This window comes from Carettochelys insculpta, chromosome 8 (assembly GCF_033958435.1).
Source record: "Carettochelys insculpta isolate YL-2023 chromosome 8, ASM3395843v1, whole genome shotgun sequence".
Lineage (NCBI taxonomy): Eukaryota > Metazoa > Chordata > Testudines > Carettochelyidae > Carettochelys > Carettochelys insculpta.
This window is the reverse complement of record NC_134144.1, coordinates 44,840,195-44,850,250: the sequence shown is the minus strand read 5'-3', so window position 1 is coordinate 44,850,250 and position 10,056 is coordinate 44,840,195. Positions and strand designations below refer to the sequence as shown.

General features: G+C 42.9%; 1 protein-coding gene across 5 annotated transcripts in view; it reads left to right on the top strand.

Moving 5' to 3' along the window:
- Window positions 1-237: 237 nt before the first annotated feature.
- Window positions 238-10,056, top strand: part of UPP2 (uridine phosphorylase 2) — a 51,786-nt gene continuing 41,967 nt past the window's right edge. For 4 of the 5 annotated variants that reach the window (XM_075001084.1, XM_075001082.1, XM_075001080.1 and 1 more), the window contains exons 1-2: window positions 238-306; window positions 9,559-9,702. The gene's annotated coding sequence lies outside the window, so the exon portion shown is untranslated. The remainder of the gene's footprint in view (window positions 307-9,558; window positions 9,703-10,056) is intronic. The other variant, XM_075001081.1, reaches the window with a different exon arrangement.

Here is a 10,056-nt window from a genome sequence, read left to right as displayed (position 1 = left end):
TGCTGGATGAGAGAGTGGTGGATTAGAGAGGTTCAACCTGTATTTTCTAGTTTTGAAGCCTGACTCCTGATATCATAAGACATCTGATCCAGACTAGCCACAGCTGTGCTGCATATCCTTTAGCACAGTGTGGCATTCAGTCACAGTTTCCCATTTGAGTTTGGTGGTAATTCAAGAGTTAACATGGTTCATTTCCTTGTTGCCACCTCCCATGGCTTGGAAAACCCTGGAATAAAAGGAAGGTCAGGCTGGTGTTTAGCTGTTCACTGTTTTTCAGAGGACTATCTTTTTGGCACAGTTAACAAGGTAAGAGTTTCTTCTTCAGACTGGTTGATTTCTGGTACTCACAAGGTTAGGTGTTGTACAGACACAAAAAGTAGCACAATGTTGTTTCTGAGTGCAGTGAATCTTTACAAACTGGTCTGACTACACAAACAACTATGCAGGTAGAGCCAGATTTTCTAAAGTATTTATACAGGCAAGCTTCATTTAGCATTGCAGCTGACTTCCGAGCCCAAAATTCATTCTCATAAGTGACTCAGGCACATAAGTCTCAATCAAAGTCACTTTGAAAATGAAGCTTATGCCCCTGATGTTGTATGCAGTGTGCTATGTAGCTGTGTTGATCCCAGGATATTTGACAAGGTGGGTGAGGCAATTTGAATTTGGTCCAATAAAAGATATTACCTCAACTACTTTGTCTTGTTTAAGCTCCCAAATCAGCTTCAGTGCTGAATGGAACAATGCCCAAATTCCTTTAAAATCTGGCACGTTGAGCTCTGTTTTCAAACAGGGAAGTGTGTAAGCACAATCCAATTTTAGGCCACGAATCATAAAGTCTTTTCTTTTGCTGCAACTGTTCGTGAGAAATGTGTATAGTTTTGTTTTTTTTTGTTTTCCCTAACTAGGCCCTTCCCAATTCCTCACAAGTGTTTAACAGAAGACTTTTTGAAAATTCATGTCTGATTCTCTAATGATGGCAGTCAGTCTGTTTGAAGCAAATAAGAGTGAAATTATCTTGTGAGTCTCATGCTGTCTTTTAATGTAAATCCCTTTTGTATCCAAGAGGTGAAGCTCAAAATCTTTGGTTTTGGTGTGGTGGGCAACAGAGGATTAAAAGTGAATTAGAGCTAATCTCAGACACTGATACAAGGTGATAACTAGACTGGTGCTGCCATGTAATCAACAGTTCCTTTGTACCATTGAGTTGTGATTGGCTGAATGAATGAACAGTGGTGGGAATGTGGTAAACCTTATGAATACTAAACAATTTCCCATTAGCAGATCCTCACACTATAGATTTTCCCATTTACACCACTGGACTCAAACTCTTTGCTTTTTAAAAAAGGACTTTTAAATGGTGTCCAATGAGAGTCTTCCAGTGCAAATAAAGAATACTCTTCCAACTAAACCCAAGAACCTGGTCTCATTGTTAAAAAATAACTATTCTGTAAGTATAATACACCTGCTCCCTCTTTTCTAGCTATTCTTACATGAACTATTTTACTCTTATAAAGTGATAGGGTATGCAATATTTATTACACCAAGAGAGTACTAAAAGGGGTGGAGGCACAGAGTGTTTTGTTTTTATTTTAAATATTTTGCTAGGAAATCCTAGCTACATTTAGGAGTCCAAGTGGTGAGAAGGATCCTGTGGTTAGCAAGTATGGATTGGTGTTAGGCTGACATTGCTTCATTCAAAAAATTTGAGGAGAAAATGGATCATTTTCTGCCACTTGGATGGAAACATCAGATATGAACTAAAATACTATCAAGTGGCTAAACAACTTACCTATTCTCCAGGAAAACTCTTTAGGGAACTTCAGCCTGACTGGTTTAAGGGGGAAGATATATGGAAGGCAAATTTAATTAAATAATTCTGTGATTAAGATGAATAAGCAACTCTCAAGGAGGAGCTCATTAGCAGATCAGCGCCCAGCATGTAAGGAATTCCTTGCTGATGAAGGATCTAAGAAGGCACAAGGAAAAAAATGGCTCCATCTGTGATTGTTTGGAAAGCGAAAATCCAGGCGTACAAAGAAAATGGAACTGGCACTCATTCATTGTTTGGAGTCAGTAAGGCAGATACAGGAGTGGAACAATGTGTGGGCAAGATGCAGAAATTTTTCTGCTGAGCCCCGAGAAGGTGGCGTCCTCTCCAGAGAAACAGCTGCAGAGGTGCTAGTAAAGTAATATGAAAAGAGAATTCTCCAGAGAGATTGTGGGGCAGGTGAAAATGAGAACCACCTCTCTACCACTGACCTGCATTGAAGAGTCTACAAGAGGGAGTTGGCTTGTTTTAAATATGGTGCTTCAGAGACCTGGGCTCTGAATTGTAGAATAGAATCCGAGGTATGGTGAAAACACAGCTGCCTGACACAGGGTGAGAGAGAAAAGAAGATTCCATCCCAAGTGACACTAGGCAGGACGAAGGACTGTTTACTGTTAAGCCAGCCAAGTGCAATGGCAAAGCCAAGCCTTTAGCTACTCTCACAACTGTAATCCAGAATAGATTTTTAATGCCCACTCAAGACGTGTTTCCATTCCACTCCTGCCCCTTCCCTCTCTTCTGCTCAACATAGTGCTAACCTCTTGCAAACGAAAACTGCCAAAGTTCAGCAGCACTCCATCCATTTCTCCTTCCCTCCCTCACTCTGCCCTTTGTCCTTTCTCCTATAGCCACCATGGAATTCACTGATCTTTCATCAGCTTCAAACCCCTGGCTTTGACAGCTTTATCTCCTCTCATTCATCACCTATCCTCCCTTGCTCCTTCCTTGTCTTATCACATATCTTTCTGGCCAACCAATATCTCCTCAAGAATGTCTTGCTCCTTCTTTGAACGAAGGGTGGCTAAATGGAACTTCTACTCCTTCCCTGTTTTGTCTCCTAGAAATATAGGGCTGAAAGGGGCCTTGGTCATCTAGTCCATCCCCTCTGCAGAGACAGGAGCATTAAACCTAGCCCATCTCTGGCAAGTGTTTGTCCAACCTGTTCAAAAAAGCTTCCAATGATGGGGACTCCATAACCTCCCTTGGAGGCGTATTTCTGTGCTTACCTGTCCTCAGAAATAAAAAAGGTATTCCTAATAGCTAACCTACATCTCCTTTGCTTCAGATTTAGCTCATAGCTTCTTGTCCTCCCTTCAGTGGACATGGAGAATAATTGATCACTGTCCTCTTTACAACGTTCCTTAAGATATTTGAAGGTTTCTCTTTTGTCTCCTTTTCTCAGGACTAAAACTGCTCTGTTTTTTAAACTTTTGCTCACTTGCTTCATAAACATTTTTATCATTTATCATATCCTCCCAGTCATACAATCTCACAAGTTTAGACTTATCTTGGACTACTCGCTTTCCTTCTCACCTCACCTCCAGGCCCTGGATAAATTTTATTACTTCTTCTATAAAGCATTAAAAATTCACACCTGCCTCCCCATCTCTACAGCAAAAACCTGCCTCAGGCTAAAGAACATTCCTTCAGGACTACTGCATCCTTTTCTTGGTTATTACTAATGTTCATCAGCAAAAGCAATCGTTCTGTCCTACTTCTGACCACGGAACCTTTCCCTCTCCCCAAACCCTTATAACCGTTCCCCAGACTCCTTCTATTTCCATGTACAAATCAAATTGTTCTCATTTAAGGCTCTTTCTTCCTTACCTACAACTTAGTTCCTCTCCTGTCACTCTTTACCTCACACCCTGTGCTTTTTCCACTCTCTTCACCTTGTTCCTTTAATCTCTTCCTTGTGGCTTGTTCAATGCCCTCTGCGGGTCTGGTCTAACTTCTATCAAAGTCCCACTGGAGACTTTCCCCTGATTTCACTCTAGCTAGCCAAGTATCATTCCATCTTCTTATAATTCCTGCCTCAAAACAGAGTTCTGTAGCATTGCTTCCCACTCTTGTGCCAACTCCTCCACTCTTCCCATTAGTGGCTATCATTTGAAAATGTCAGAATATAAATGCACTCACTATGTGACTCACGTTTATCCTGTAGTCTTGTCCTGGCCCTTCTCACTCTTTATGCTGTTTCTTCTCTTCAACTGCCCTTACTCAACCTCTTCTTCTACATTTGGCTGATATAGTCTGACCCTAGTGTAAGGATTACCATCTTTATATGGAGAGTCTCCTACAAAATCCAAACAAACGTCAATGCATCTGATGAAGTAGGTTTTTGCCCATGAAAACTTATGCTCCAATAAATCTGTTAGTCTATAAGGTGCCACAGAGCTTCTTGTTGTTCATACAAATAGGTGTGTGCTTCCAAATGCACTCTGTTTCTACAGACAGCAATAGTCCTCGGCAACTCAAAGGTGTTGGATTTATGTAGAGCACAGGTAGTGGCAATACAAGCTTCTTCAAGCAAGCCATAGAGCTCAGCCTGGCTTTCCATGTTGCCTTTCCCATATATATTGGTTATAATGGTTTATATTGGTTATATACAATGATAATCAAAAATATGTAGCATATGCAAATATGCTAAGATGAGCATACTTTGAGATAACTCCTCTGGGCTGACAGAATTCCATAGCCTCCATGACTAGTCTACCCTGGGCCCTTGCAGGTTGGTTCCATTCATTATAGCTATATTTGACAAATACATATACAACTGGACAAAGACCACCACTTGATTTTACAGGGGCATCATATTGTAATGGATGTGTTAGTGATTAAGAACATAAGAACATAAGAATGGCCATACTGGGTCAGACCAAAGGTCCATCAAGCCCAGCATCCCATCTGCCGACGGTGGCCAATGCCAGGCGCCCCAGAGAAGGAGAACAGAAGACAAGTGATTTATCTCCTGCCATCCATCTCCTGCCCTTGTTATGAAGGCTAGGGCACCATACTTTATCCCTGGCTAATAGCCATTTATGGACCTGACCTGCAAAAATTTATCAAGCTCTTTTTTAAACCCTAATAGAGTCCTGGCCTTCACAGCCGCCTCGGGCAAGGAGTTCCACAGGTTGACTGTGCGCTGTGTGAAGAAAAATTTCCTTTTATTAGTTTTGAACCCACTACCCATCAATTTCATTTGGTGTCCCCTAGTTCTTGTATTATGGGAAAAGGTAAATAATTTTTCTATATTCACTTTCTCCACACCATTCATGATTTTATATACCTCTATCATATCGCCCCTCAATCGCCTCTTTTCCAAACTGAAAAGTCCCAGTCTCTCTAGCCTCTCCCCATATGGGACCCTTTCCAAGCCCCTAATCATCTTAGTCGCCCTTTTCTGAACCTTTTCTAATGCCAATATATCTTTTTTGAGGTGAGGAGACCACATCTGCACGCAGTACTCGAGATGTGGGCGTACCATAGTTTTATATAGGGGAAGTATGATATCTTTTGTCTTATTATCGATCCCTTTTTTAATAATTCCTAACATCCTATTTGCCTTACTAACTGCCGCTGCACACTGCGTGGATGTCTTCAGAGAACTATCCACTATAACTCCAAGATCCCTTTCCTGATCTGTCGTAGCTAAATTTGACCCCATCATGTAGTACGTGTACGTGTACGTGTACGTGTACGTGTACGTGATTACCATAGAACTGTAGGGCTGAAAGGGGCCTTGTAAGGTCACTCATACTATGCCTACATGACAGCCCCATTTTGACATAAGGTATTTCAAAATAGCCATTTCAAAATAACACAACCACACACAACCACATCCAGCTATTTCAAAATAGCATTTCTGGGTCCATAGCACTATTTCATAATACCTCAGGAAATGAGGTTTACTGGAATCATAGTGCGTACATCATTCAGACATTACCAAAGTTATTTTGAAATAACTGCTGCTATTTTGAGATAATTTGGCTGTGTAAACATAGCCTTGGTCCGTCCCCCTGCACTGAGGCAGGCTCTAGCAAACTGAGGCCAGCTCTCACAGGAGTTTTTCCAACTTGTTCTTAAAAATCTTCAATGATGGGGATTCCACAACCTCCCTTGGAAGCCTGTTCCAGTGCTTGTCTAGCCTTATAATTAGAAAGGTTTTCCTCATATTCAACAAAGTACTCCCTTGCTCCAGATTCAACCAATTACTTCTTGTCCTCCCTTCAGTGAATTCAGAGAACAATCGGCCACCATCCTCTTTAGAACAGCCCTTTAACATATTGAAAGACTGCTATCAGGTCCCCCATCAGCCTTCTTTTCTTGAGACTAAAACATGCCCAGCTGTCTTTAACCTGGAACCCTTCCCTACAGGACAGAACAAGATCTGTTCAACTGTCACACATCCTTCATTGCCAACAACTGAAAGAACTTCCTCTTTTAAAACTATAGGCCCAACCCCTTGAGAGAAAGGAAGTCCTACACCTCTCTGTGGTATGTCTGCAAGCATAGAGACAGCTGTGAAGTTCTAGGTGGTCACAGATTTGTTACATTGTATTTATGGTTACAAAGATAGGCTATGCCCTCGCTACAATTGGGAAGTGTGGTGGTGGCACGTATGGGCACGCCGGACTTTCTTTCACTACACTACACTACACTATTAGTGAGCTTGTAAAGTCACAAGAGCATGGCCTGACCAATTGAGTGCAAGTGTGCCCAGTATCCTGTATGCATATCCAGGGGGGCTACCTATTGCTACTTCCAATGCTATTGCCGCTTCACTACTATTGTTATTCAAGGTAGCTCGATCCAAGATAGCTCAGACACATCCACCTGTGCTGCCATCAAACCACCTGATTGTTGTGTAGAGATATGAATGGCGACAACAGCCCTGGTGTGAGCTGACACAACTCATTTGTTTCCATGGAGTTATGCCCACTTGTGCCAGAAGTAAACTGGGCCACAGAAACTGTTCCTGTTAGGAAGCGATAAGTCATAAGTGACAGTCCTGAAATCGCTGCTGCTGCTGTTCTTTCATTTTGAGTTTGGGTTTTTTCAGCATATCCTCACTGCCACCAGAAACTGAAGATTAGACGATTGTATTGGAACACAATTTCCCCAAAATATAAACCGTACCCTGGGGGTGAGGGTGAGAGGGAACTGAAGGGTAGAGAGGGTGTGAAAGATTAGCTGGGGTAGGGCAGACAGACCTTTAAATTCTTCTCCTGAGTCTCAGCTTTCAGGGAAAAAAAGATTCTAACTATAAGATAGGGAAGAAAATTTTCCAAACATGAAGTGAGCGTGACCTGGCAGAGAGCCCTACTTGAGTCTGCCTAGAGCGCAAAATAATAGCTCTGAGGTATGAGCTGCCCCTTTCATTTAAATGCCATAATGATAGTTCATGGTGTTGACATGTAACATATTTTAAAGCATATAAGAAAGGAGAAAAAGTATATTTTGAAGAGCTACCCCCATCCCCCAATATCTCCCGAAAAGCTAAGGAGGAAACACCAAAGACTAGCTGAGAGGTGCAGAAAATGCAGTAGGCAAAACTCATAGGCCTTTAACAATACATCATGGGGACTGAGGAGGGAGTGGGGGTGGGGGAAGTAGTGAGGATGTGGAGAGTAGATATTTAAACAACACGCAGCAGGGATTGAAGGAGGGTTAGTCATTTAACAGTACAAGTTGTGGATGCAGGGATGGGGGCTGTCCATAGGCCTTTACCAATATAAAGGAAAGATGCAGAATGGTGAAGGGACAGAAAATGAGGGAGCTGATTCTATTTTTGAAGATCTGGAACATAAATGAGTAGGCTTAGTGACAGTTTCACCTTAGGGAAAGACATGTCCTGACAAGCTCCTAATCCTTTGCATGTCCCTATGGATTAGTGGCATTTCAGTCCTTCCTAGAGCATTTTACATCTTTCTCACACAGCCTGGATCAAATTTATGCAAAGAATAAAACAAGGCAATACAAAACCACAAATGAAACAAACAGACAAAAACAACAGGCACTCCTGTAACACCTTAGAGATTACCTAATAAATAAAATCGTTAATGAGCCTTTGGGGGTAACTTAACGGCTGCGTGTTTTTGTGATGCTACAGACTGACACAGCTGTCCCTTTGAGACTGTTCCCAAATGAAGCAGTTGATAAAAATCTACCTTCTGCCCATCCTGTTTGCTATTCTGTCTGTTTTAAACATAAATAGGTTTTAAAAAAGCAGCTGCCCTATGTCAGAAGAACCCTGAGTGCTATTGCTCTGGTTTTGTGACTAATCACATGACTAAAACATAATGACTAATCATTACTAGAAGAAAATAGTAGATATTGCCTGCAAGGTGCATTAATGTCAGCCTGTGCTAATGAAGCACAACTGCTAATTTAAAATTTGACAATAACACACTCATGTGAGCATAAGCTTGCCTACAGCATGGTAAATACAATGAACTAGTGTGCTTCTCTTAGGAACACAATCTCTCTCTTTTTTCACAGCAATAAGGCCTTTTAGCCTCAAAGGACTCACAGTAGGCTGTCTGTACTCATTCACTGTACCGGGACCTAGTCTGCAAATGTAATAGCTCACTGAGCACTTTCAAACAGTGCAGCAGTTTCATAATAGTGCAGCAGAAGTAACACAAGATAAAAATCAGTAAAGGTCTAGAGTTCAGACCTGTCCAAAACAGACCATTGCTGATTGGCCAGGCTACAGGGGGTGGAATCTCTTTTTTTCCGTACAAAGATTGAACTGCTGCTAACTGTATTTTAAAAGTAACACGCAGTCCTGTAGCACTTTAAAGACTAACCAATTTATTTATTAGATAATGAGCTTTCGTGAGTAAGACCCACTTCCTCAGATTTGGAGTAGACAGTTAGAATCCAGGGTTTATATGATGTGTGTGTGTGGCGGGGGTGTCCCTCCTTCCTTCCCCATCCCCCATATAAACCCTAGATTTGTTAGTCTTTAAGGTGCTACAAGATTGCTTTAAGGAGCTACAGGAGGAGGTGGCCAGGTTGAGGCGTATCCGACTCCATGAGCAGTTCCTGGACAGTATTCATGTGGAGACAGCTGAGGTAACTGTCCCAGTACACAAGACAGCTGATCAGCCACTGGTGGAAGAGGAGATAGATCAGGGTGGACACTGGCAGCTTGTTACTTCTGGCAGCAGGCAGTGTTCCACCCCTGCTCAGAACCCTCCCACTGTGGTATGAGGAAACCGTTACGCTGTACTTGATACAGGAGACAAAGAATCGCCCTGTACAGCAGAGGAGAAGCCTCATACCCCCAAGGCTGGGAAGTCTGCTGCCACCACTGCGAGGAGGAAACATAGAGTAGTGGTGGTTGGGGACTCTCTTCTGAGGGGGACGGAGGTGCCCATCTGTCGCCCTGACATTTCATCTCAGGAGGTATGCTGCCTGCCTGGGGCCTGTATCCGAGACGTTATGGAGGCGTTGTCGAGGATTATCAGGCCCTCTGACTACTATCCCATGCTTCTCATCCATGTGGGCACTAATGATACTGTGAGGTATGATGCTGAGCAGGTCAAGAGTGACTTCAGGGCTCTGGGGGCACAGGTGAAGGAGTTTGGGGCGCAGGTGGTATTCTCCTCAATCCTGCCTGTCAGTGGTAGGGGCCCAGGCAGAGACAGGTGCATCCTAGAGGTGAATGCCTGGCTTCGAAGATGGTGTCTTCAGGAAGGCTTTGGCTTCCTTGATCACAGGATGCTATTCCAGGAAGGACTGCTGGGCAGAGATGGTGTTCACCTTTCGAGGAGGGGAAAGACGGTATTTGGACACAGACTGGCTAACCTAGTGAGGAGGGCTTTAAACTAGGTTCGACGGGGGCAGGGGAGCAAAGCCCACAGGTAAGTGGAGAACATGGAAACCTGGGTGATGGGTCAGAAATGGGAGGCAGCATGGGCAACAATGTCAGAGTAAAAAGAAGGTTGGGGCAAAACAGGGAGGCAAGATCAAGTCAATATCTTAGATGCCTGTATACAAATGCAAGAAGTATGGGTAATAAGCAGGAAGAACTGGAAGTGCTAATAAATAAATATAACTATGACATCGCTGGCATCACAGAAACTTGGTGGGATAATACCCATGATTGGAATGTTGGTATTGAAGGGTTCAGCCTGCTCAGGAAGGATCGACAAGGAAGAAAGCGGGGAGGTGTTGCCTTATATATTAAAAATGTACACACTTGGACTGAGGTGGAG